Source organism: Acartia tonsa, chromosome 2, assembly GCF_053477335.1.
Source record: "Acartia tonsa isolate MP-2025a chromosome 2, ASM5347733v1, whole genome shotgun sequence".
Taxonomy (NCBI): domain Eukaryota; kingdom Metazoa; phylum Arthropoda; class Copepoda; order Calanoida; family Acartiidae; genus Acartia; species Acartia tonsa.
In genome coordinates, this window is record NC_137261.1 from 13,305,341 (window position 1) to 13,317,350 (window position 12,010).

Below are 12,010 nucleotides of genomic sequence, written 5' to 3' on the forward strand. Positions count from 1 at the left end.
ATACATTTTGGACATTAAAGGAATTTCATACCTTTCAGATTATTAAATGATAAATTTTCATTAAAATATTCATCATTTGTAATAAAAAAATCTACCTTTTTGTTCATATATGATATTGTCTTATTTTTAAAAAAATCATGTTAAGAACGGCCGAGATACGAATATTTATTGATTGGGGCATGTAGACATGTAGACTACTTCCCACTTAGACAGTACAACTAACAGCCTGCTACTTTATGTGTTACTAGGGTTTCTGTATTCAAAACAGTAAGAATTTACAGAAAAATACTGAAAAATAATAAATAATAAGACTAGGTGTTGCGCACCTTGCATCTAGGGGCTCTGTATTCAGCAGGGTAAAAATGGACAGAAAATTAGTTTAAAACCAACAAAAGGGTTTAATCTAAATATAAAATATCCTAATAACAATCCCAGAACTCTGTGAAGCTTCTCTGAAAAGGACAACTCAATTAATTCAGTAATTATTGAAATCATAAGCTTCAGGCAAAAAAACTCACTACTTTATATATTTGGATTGGATAATCATTTTTAAAATTCTTAACAAACCCTTTATTCCTGATATTTGAAGAAAAGTAATAAGAAAACTAATCCATCTTTCTCCTTGTATTTGGTTTATTGCTGAAAATATTAAAATTATTTAGTTTTCATTGTTTATTTTTATACATATGCTTATAACTAATATATATAATGTTTAAAGCGAAAGTTTTTTTAATTTAGGATGTTCCCGTATTTATAGACTGATCGTTAATTTCGGTAACTTTCCCAGTGATTTTAAACCATGTATATTTATTATTTATAATAAGTCCTGTAACCACGAAGTAAAGTTTGAAAATTCAAATTTCACAATCACTATCGACAGATATACGATACGCAAGGACGTCCAATTGATTGGTTGATCCATTAAGTTGAGTGTTCAAACGTTTCAACCACTTTTTTTTATCTACAGAAGGGGTTATTTTGTGTATCATCATTACGGATCATCATTTTAACGGCCATAATCTTATCTCTTTAGATCCCCCGTAAAGAGTAGAGTAAAAAAAAGAGGGAGCTCGAATGTTAGGGTTTCTCCCAAAAAATTTTGTTGGATATGAATTAGATCTTCTGCTAGCTTTTTCTTAGATGATTTTATTTATAATAATTAATGGGGAGATAATTAATTTATCTGCATTGCCATATTCCTGCTTTTATGTTAACTTAACTCTCTTGAGTTGAAAAGATTACACTTTTTAAAAAAAATGTAAATTGTGTGTATGGAAAATGTAATATTTGTTCAACATGGGTTCAGCTCAACTACCATTTATCACACGGCGCTCAAACCATCAGAGATTAAAGAACTGTATTTAGGTGAGAAAATAGATATTTATCGCATCGTATTATAGACAGCTTTCCGCAAAAAATTAAATGAAAAATTAAAAGATTAAAACCAGAAAGCCCGTACTAAAAAAACTGGTATTCATTTTATGATTTTTATTTTAATTTTCGTGGAAAATTATCGGTAGTACGATGTTATACATGATTTTAAGTTGATGCTGTCTTTATTGGCGCACAAAAATGGGAACAAATTTCAAATTGATTTGACGGGGCTGATTTTTTACGTCAGTATGGCTGAGAAACGGTTTTAATCCAGCAGATATTAATTGGTTTCGAAACCACGCTGTAAAGACTATGAAATTTGTATGCAATGAGAGAGAGAGGTCATGAATTTCATTTAGCTTGCTAATATAGACCTCCTTTCGGTCCGTTCTTTCATACAGTAAGATGTTCAGTTGACTTTAACATGTTGTTCTGAACGGAAATGAAACATAAAAAGCTGATTTAATATAAAGTACCCGAAGTTTTTAATCCAATGAATAAGGAACGTTAATCTTTACATATACATATATTCCTGGATCCTAAGGAACATTAATCTTTAAAAATCCCTATATTCTTGGTTCCTAAAGGAACATTAATCTATACTTATACCTATATTCCTGGTTCCTAAAGGAACATTCATGTCCCTATATTCCTGGTTCCTAAAGGAACATTAATTTATACCTATTCCTATATTCCTGGTTCCTAAAGGAACATTAATCATACATATAACCCTATATTCCTGGTTCCTAAAGGAACATTCATGTCCCTATATTCCTGGTTCCTAAAGGAACATTAATCTATACCTATCCCTATATTCCTGGTTCCTAAAGGAACATTAATCATACATATATCCCTATATTCCTGGTTCCTAAAGGAACATTCATGTCCCTATATTCCTGGTTCCTAAAGGAACATTAATCTATAAATATTCCTATATTCCTGGTTCCTAAAGGAACATTAATCTATCACTATATTCCTGGTTCCTAAAGGAACATTAATCTATACCTATCACTATATTCCTGGTTCCTAAAGGAACATTCATGTCCCTATATTCCTGGTTCCTAAAGGAACATTAATCTATACATATTCCTATATTCCTGGTTCCTAAAGGAACATTAATCTATACCTTTCACTATATTCCTGGTTCCTAAAGGAACATTAATCTATACCTATCACTATATTCCTGGTTCCTAAAGGAACATTCATGTCCCTACATTCCTGGTTCCCAAAGAAACATTAATAATACATATATCCTTATATTCCTGGTTCCTAAAGGAACATTAATCATACATAATTTCAGCATAAAGCATTGAATCCGTCTTTCTCACATTTTCCCAGATATTCCACAATTTAAACCCAATATCAAATTAATAATCTTATTTTTAAATTACCTTTTAATTATTAAATTAAAGGACAAATAAGGATCTATTTTGAATTTATAATTGAATTGAATGTTAACAAAGCTGGTATTAATTTATGATTTTTCTATTAACTTTTGTTAAAAATTGTCTGTAATTGGCTGAGAACCAATTTAATCTTGGGGATATTAATCGGTTTCGAAGCCATAATGGAATTTACTTTATAATTTTATAATTAAAGAGGGTCAAAATAACAAGTAAAGGGGTTAAACTTTATAAATTAATCTAAAAACAGGATAATGGCTCCATCTTTTTTTGCATGAATACTATTCATCCCCCACATTTTATGTCAGGGAAAATGGGTAGAAAAATTTTTAAATCTTAAATGTAAATGGTTTCGATCCTATTCTTATAATGACAAAGAAGGTTAAGATCTGGTAGCTCATTTACTTTTATATATAGATTAATCTAAATTACAATGGAATTTTAAAAACATTTTGGCAGCAATTACTTATTAACAAATTTAATCTAAATCTGTACTATTCATTACTCTTTAGAGACTCGAGCTGGTGAACAAGGATGTTGCCTAGAGAACTGGAGAATAGGAACCTGCAGGATCATACCTGGAACCTAAAGCTAGTTGTACACCTTTTACTTTATTTTTTAGTATTCTATTAACACTTATGCTTTGTTCAAGTCTAAAAAAATGTTTTTTTATCATTATGAACCTCGAAAATGGAGATATTAAAAAATTACAACTCTCACACTAGTTATTTAAAATGACCATATTTTAAAAACAGTATGATGACCATAGTCGTCTAAGGGGGTGGTTAATTGGGTGATTACCCCCCCACAAAAAAAAAAAAAAATTTACCCCAGTGGTAAATTTTGGGGGGGGGTAAACAAAATTTAACCCTGCCAACAGATTTCACGGGGGATAATTACCCCCCCTCCCAAAGCAAATTTTACCCCCGGAGTAAAAATTTTTTGGGGGGGTAAAATAAATTTGCGGCGCGCTTCGTGCGCCATTTTACCCCCCAAAAAGCAAATTACCCCCCCCCTTAAAAAAATTTTACCCCCCCCCAAATAAAAAAGCTTGGACGCCCCTGATGATGACCCTACATTTTTTAAACACAGAAAAGAGACATATAAATATAAGAAGTACAGGTACAACCCCCCTCCCTCCTCCAATCTAGCAAGGTTAATAGAGCAATTAACTAAATAATTAATTAAATAATAAACACGGAGAAGATTGATCTACTGTCCATTGTCCTAACCCTTCATTCCTGGATTTATTTTCTCTTTTCACTCTCACCATTAAGTTTTAATGATTTTTATTCAAACTTTTAGTGCATATTAGGCTTAATAAATTGTCCCGAAAATAAAAGAATTTTTTACACTTTTCATGCAGAAATTTCTTATACTTGACCATGAAACGAATAAGAACGATAATGTAGAATTGTAAATAATAAAGTAATTGGAAGTATGTCCCCGATCTGTTCACTTTCTTTAGAAAAGCCTAGCGTTGGTCAATGGATTGTTTTAAGCTGTTTGTTTGCCAGAAAATAATCTCCTAAAGTTGTAAATTTTTTCCACACTTCAATGTCCCTATCTTCATTGAAAATAATTATTCATTTCAATGTATATAAACATTTATTGTTAGTGTTAAATATCTTGCTATCTAAAGTTCATAGACGTCCAAGGTAGGGGGGTAATGGGGCGAATTCCCCCCCTCCCCCCCAAATTTTTTTTTCATTTTACCCCCTATTTAAAACTTACCTCTACCCTGGGGGTGCCGTAGGCACCCCCAACCAATAAAACTAAATTTACCCCTGCCAACAGATTTCAGTGGGGGGTAATTACCCCCCAAGCAAATTTTACCCCCGGGGTAAAATTTTTTTTGGGGGGGGGGTAAAAAATATTTGCGGGACACTTCGCGCGCCATTTTACCCCCCCCCCCCCCAAAAAAAAATAAAAAGCTTGGACGCCCCTGCAAAAGTTGTTTTCAGTATGGCTTCGAAATCATGTATAACATTGTATTACAGACAAACATCCACGAGTACTAAAATTAAAATATATTGAGGGAGGATGGTACACTTTATTAAAGGCCAATTTCTCTAGAAAGGGTCAGGGTACTCCTCCAAAAGTAAATGAAACACTTACAGTATCTGTAATGAGCTTAGCTTTACTGCATAGTGCAAATGAAACCCATATCGGTCCGTCGGTTAGAGAGATCTTTTTTTGCACACTGACCGACTTACATTCTGCCTCTCTCATCAGAATTATAGTATACAAAATTTAATTAACAGAGTGTCTCTTAAAATTTGCATGAAAATTAGCTCTCTGCATTTAATCCTTATTGGTTTTAGTTAAAACTGGTAAATTTTGGCTGCAACCAATATTAATGTATTTGTTTGTGCATGGGGCAGGACAATGGATATAGAATGCGTGGATATATTGACAGGGAAATATTTTTCGTCTATTTAGGTTGCTAATACCTCACTTATTGGTCAGTTCATTCTTCCAGTAGGAGGGATGGGGTAAAAGGGGGTGGATAGCTATTTTAGCCAGCTGTGAGTATCACTTTATTAGAGTACCTTAAAATCTGGTGCAACATCAGAGTATAATATATCGATTGACAATCGGGAAAATACCTGAAACAGATTTGAAAAAATTTTAATCAGGCTTTTTAATTAGTGCTTTAAAATCACAAGTTAAGTTTAAGTTATAATCTTTTGCATTTTGAATTATTTGAGCTATTTAAGATTTTTGTTTAATATATTTTGAACGTTTTCCAGACACTATTATTCAGAGTAGCTATTCATAGTTACAACAACCCGCGGAATTAGCATAATTGGTAACGTGTCGGCTTGCTGTCAGGTTCGAGTTTGAAACATATCGAGTCATACTAAAGACCTTAACAATGGTACCTACGACTGCAAAGTCAGGCGCGTGTTATCAATAGTTAAAGTATATGGTAATCCTTAATCCATAAAAAGACGCTACTCGATAGCATTCACAGTTCGGACTTTCATGCAAAGGTCGTGAAATCAAAGGGTTGGTAAGGGGCTATTTCTATTGCTGGGATCTGTACCCTCTCCCAATGACCTATGAGAAGCTACTCTGTAACGGAGAACCATATCGGTTCAGCGTTTAGCGAGATCCTATGGAACAGAGAGACATCCTGTTACTTTTATATAAGGATATCCTACTGGAAGTACATAAAGGTTACCCGTAATATATTGTGTATTATTCCTTGAAACAATTAATCATGAATTTTGACATGATGATACTTAGGAGTGGACTATTTTCTATAAAGCTATCATATATTTTTATATTTACATAGAAATCAGGATTTTTTCACTTAAAGGTAAGTATTTTGGGTCCTATTTTTTTTAGAAATAAATGAATTAAACAAGAATAGAGGGGACATGAGCTATATGTAACACTGTCCACAGGGCGGGAATCCTGTACCGATTTTTGTATTTAAAATCAGCTAATAGCGTCAGAAATATAAACACGGTGGAGTTCCTACAAAAGAACAGAAAGAAATTTTCTATCGGACGGAAAGGGTCTTTATCACATGGGCCAGGTAGTCGTCTGGACTATAAATCTATAAACAAGGAATGCAGGCGAATTTTGCTGGGGTATTGAGTGCGGAGTAGGGATTAATAAGTAGTTAATAATATAACACTTTGGATGGGTTAAACCATGTAAAAAACGATATCATGTATTTAAACAGTTTTGCAACAAATTTACTTACAATTTAGTTTAGACTTATACAATTATATACTGCTTTTTCAGTTCTAACACTCAACAAGTGTTAATATTCGTTTGTGCTACCTTTTCAGAGCTTTTATGGATGTTGTCACCCTTGTTTCTTTATGTATTTGTAACCCAACTTTTTTGTAAAATTATCCTTGAAAGATATGAGCGTGTATTTATCATAAAAAAGATGGACATACATATATTATGTATTTACTCAATACTCATATACCTTTTTAGGATCTACTGCAGTTCACGGTAAAATATTGCTGGTAACGAATATTGCCAAAAATCTATGAATCTTAACCCTTTACAGTCGGGCCCCTTGCCGCACCTTAATCGGTCGGGGGGGGGGGGGCGTTCAACGCCTCCCCCTATTATCTCAGTTCCTGTTAGAGCTAGAGGGCTAAATTTTTTTGTGCAAGTCCCCTGTTTGATAATGAATATCCGACCTTTTATAAGTCTAAGTCAATTTTCGCTTCCTTCACCCTTTTATTTAACAACCTTTGTTTTTAGGTCTTTTTTTCCTTAACAATTTCAAACGGCTGTAATTTTCTTATTTTTGAAGCTAGAAGAACAATTTTTTTCCAGAAAATGTTTATCTTTATGTAAATTTTACATTAGAAATATCAAATTATAAATTTAAGCGGCCGCAGCTGTACTTGGCAGCTGCCAGCCGCCGCAGTCGGCGTTCGGCGGGAAAACGGCAGCGGATCTTTATGAAATTTTAATACGTTATGTAGACATGTCAGAAAAGCTTAAGTTTAAGATTTGAAGTCTCTAAGTCAAAAATTGCGGCCACAGGAGCCTTTTACAGATTTCTGGAGACCTGGAGGATCAGGACCTGCAGGATCATACCTGGAACCTGAAAGTGACTTGAACACCTGTATTTCATATAAAAATGTACTACTAGAGGATATTTTAGTATTTTGGTATAATAAAATGCTTTGTTTTAGTCAAAAAAATATTTTTGCTCTTTACCTGGATGACCCTGCCAGGTTTGCTGGCATCCTGTGCCCGCCAGGATGGAGATATTCAAAAAATTCTAACTCTCAGTTATGTGTCATACCCATACTTAAAAAGTCACGCAGTTTGGGCTCTTTATCTTTCACACACAGAAAATGAGATAGAAAAAACCAAAGGGGGGGGTGCGTTCAACGCCACCCCCTGACCGTTAAGGGTTAAAGCCTGCTGGCTGCCAAACGGCTGAACGTAAAGATCATATTCGCACACCATTTCAAGTGGTATAAGAAGGCCTACAAATAATCTGGAATAGCCAAGATCCAATGATGCATAGGGAAAGCTTCACTGAAGAAAGAACGCGTAAAATAGGCCTTTTTCGCGCATTTCTCTGCACTGCGAGATAATTATGCATTATTGATTTATGGCTATTTCAGATTATTTGCAGGCCTTTTCATGCCGCTTAAAACAGTGTGCGGGCATGATCTGTACGTTCAGCCGTTTGGCAGGTAGCAGCCTTTAAAATTCATAGTTTTTTGGCAATATTCGTTACCAGCAATATTTTACCGTGAACTGCAACAGATCCCCTTTTTATAATGAGGATCTGGTATATAGCTTACTTGATCCGTCTGTCTATCAGTAAGGCTGTTGGCAACATGTAATTTATATGCAAAAAGGATAATTTACTCATCTAATACTAAAGATACTGATCAATGAGTATCTTCTTTTTAACACACTTGGTCCGTAAGTCTTACTTTGAGAAAATATTATTTAATCTTTTAAAGACAGAAAATTAAAATTTTTGGATAAGATTCTCCTAGCGAATGATAATCTATTTTATGACATATTTTGTCCGCCGGACTATCTGTAATGATTTGAGAGAAACATTGAATTTTTTCTGAAGATATTTATGCAAATATAGCCTCCTTTTAAATTTTTAAAAATTAGTTGAAAATAATAGACCTCCCGCGCAGGGACGTCCAAGGGGGGGGGGGGAGGGTAAAGGGGCGATGGAGTTTTCCTCTCAGAAATATTTTTTTTAATTTAGAAAATTTTTATACTTCCCCCTTTCCCATCCCGACAGAACTATGACTCTGGCATAGAACAACTATTTTAGGTTAGGTTATAAGCTAGGGAGCCGAGCGCCCGCGGCTAGGCAGGCTAGGGGACCGAGCGCTGCGGCTAGGCAGGCTAGGGGGCCGATCGCTGCGGCTATGCAGACAAGGGTGCTGGGCGCCGCAGCCAGAGTTCATAGTTCTGTTGATTGATATGCACTTGGTGGGAAAGCAAGTTTTTTTTCAAATCAGGTGCTTCTCTCCTGATGGGTTTAGTCATCCTAGTTTAAATATAAATGTTTATTATCGCATCTTATACATAATTCTCTATTGTTTAATATAGAAATCTTTTTTTTAAAGTTTTAGTAAAACTTCCTTTAATCTATATGAAGTATATTTTGGCAGATTTCATAGATTTACAATAATAGCCTTCAAAGAGTAGACCAGGCCTGAGAGGGAGTGGACATTGGGTTGTTTATTACCCTAGTCCCCAAAGTTTTATAATAACATTTTCTTATTTGTTGGCTTAACAGCTTTGGGGACTTTATATTGAATTTTTATTGGTTGGCTTATAAAGTTGAGTGTACAAACGTTTCAACTACTAATTGTAATCTGCAGAAGGTATAATGTGTGTATCATCATTGGGGGTGTGTAACAATCTATCGGCCAGTGTCTTATTCCCTTAGATCTCTGGGTTCAGGGAATATATTTGGTAAGCGAGTGAGTTAATCTAAAATATAAATATTTTGTTTTGAAATCACAAGAATATTAATCTAACACTTTTTTTTTAACTTTGGCGTCTTTAGTCTTAATATTTAAGTTTAAGTACCTAAAGTATAAATTTATATATTAACATAATATAAATGGATGAGACAATAACCGATAAATTGATGCACATTCCTCATGATCATACACTAAATAAACCCTTCTGTAGATTACAATTTGTGGTTGAAACGATTAGACACTCGACTAAATTAACCCAATCAATCAAAATTAGAAAAAATCCCTAATGTTGAATAGCCGACAAATAAGAAAAGGTTATTATAAAACCCTAGGGACTAGTTTAATAAACAGCCCAATGTCCCCTCACTCTCTGATTATATATGTGTGTATGCATCGAGGAACAGATACATAGACTCTAAAATAGATCAAACAGGGTTAACAATGTTTTAAACAAGAATAACAACGGCTTTAAAAGCGAAGCTCTGAAACGGTAGGACAAACGAACATTAGCACTTAAATAGTGTAAGAACTGAATAATAACAAAATTGTAAGTAAATTTGTTGCAAAACTGCTTAAATACAGGATACTGTTTAAAGACATAACAACATTTTAGGGCATGATTATAGAGATGCTACTCTTAGTATATCGTACCTTGTTGTAATAGTAATCAGTAATCTAAAAATTAGATGAGTAGGCTGATTATATCACATAAAATTACATTCCGGTAACGATTATAGAGTTGCTACGCTTTCTAAATTGTAACTAACTACTACAAGGAACCACTATGCCAAATTTGAAATCGGTAGGACAATTCTAAAAAACTTAAATTACAATTAAAGCTATCTTTTATGGACGGACCGACCCTAATTATAGAAAAGCTTCGATTGGGTTGGTTACAACACGCAAAGCATGTTCCATAAATATTACCTATCCTCACACTATTTATCTGTATACGTTTGCATGTCCGACTCAAGGTAACAATTCAAAAATTATGTCAGGTGATTTTTTAATGAATTTTTACCTGCTTTAAACTTTTGTACCTTGAGTTTGTAAGGTTTGAAACCTTACATAAAATTTGCAATTGTGTTTATTGCCAGGCATAGTTTTATATGTTTTATTTGTAGATTGCTTAATTTAGGGTATATTTTTGATCATTTTATTTCATATTTGGTTGAATTTATTCCTTCTCGACTACTTTCTGTAATAATTTTGAAAACAGCTACTCGGAAATTTCTAATATTTTATTCCCCTAATGGTTTCACATCCCACTAATGATTACTCCTTACACCAGGGCTTTCATTGTTATGGCCGTATGTATGTAGTCTTGTTTTATTTTAGAGCTTTCAAACACGATTTTATAACACTTGTACCTGTCCTTAATATGCATCTTATTCCCTCTCCACAAATTCTTACCTTTTAAATCTTTTGGAGCCCTTGCCAAATTTGAAATGAAGTTTCAGAGATATTTAATAACATTGTATTACAGCAAAATTCCTTGTCCTTGCATATTTATTTTAGTGTGACTAAGCTTTTTGAAAAGATTCATAATCTAACTACAAATATCACATGAATGAAACATTTACTCCAAGAATAAAATAATCTAAATAAGGATGACAACATCAATAAAAGTGAAGCTCTAAATCAGAAGGAAGGACAAACGAACAATATATCTTAATAAGCAGAACATTAATTTGAATGTCTCAACAAAATTGTAAATGAATATGTTGCAAAATTTCGATGTAACATATGCTGTAAAAGGACGAACTTTCATTTTTAGAATTTAATTATAGAGATGCTTCGCTTATGACGTTCACTTTTCCTATTATATTATTATCATTTTGTATGCTTATGTTGAAATACATCTATCTATCTTTCTAATTCCATCATACATAAAGTTGTTGACAAAAATGTTTTTAAAAATAAACGAGATGGAGATTCTTTTAGTTTTACTTTTGCATTAATTGATGGTAATTTCTTTTTCCAAACACAAAAGATTTAGGTTATTTAAAATGTAATTATTGAAATCAATTTCGTTGCAATTTAAGAAATCCTAAATAAAAATAAAATATGGAAAATTGTCATCTAATTTTGATAGTTTCATAACTGTCTTTTTTGCTTAAATGTTGTTTTGAGTAGATAGGTTCCCGTTCGACCGTATCCATAATATTCTAAAACAAGGACAACATTTATAAAAGCGAAGCTGCAAAAATAGACGAAATGTCAAACTAACAGTACCTCTTTTATTACTTACATTAATTTGTAAGTCTAAGCAATATTGTACATAAATTTGTTGCAAAATTCCTTAAATACAGGACACAATAAAGGACATTTTTCATTTTTTGGATTATAATATTGTTCCTTATTGTCCTTGGAATCAATATTCCAAAAATCAGATAAATAGGATAATTATACCATAAAAAAGTTGTTGAAGTTCTGGTAATGTTTTTAGAGTTCATACGCTTCCTAAATCCTACTCAACTATTATAGGAATCATCATGCAAGGTGGTTTGAAGACAATATGACAATTCTAACATGTCTATCTCCAAAAAATATCAGATGACTAGACTAAAAGAAATATTTGATCTACAAAATACTGAATCTCCTTTGGATGGTATGCAAACTATCGTTCTTGGTTTAACCAATTGTTTGCTAATTTGCAGCTTAAAGATATCTTTTGTTGCCAAATTTTATTCATTTATTTAAGTCTTTTCACATTCAAATTTACATAAATGTAGAAGAAATATTTTTTCGTTAGAGTAGCCTAACTACTCTGTA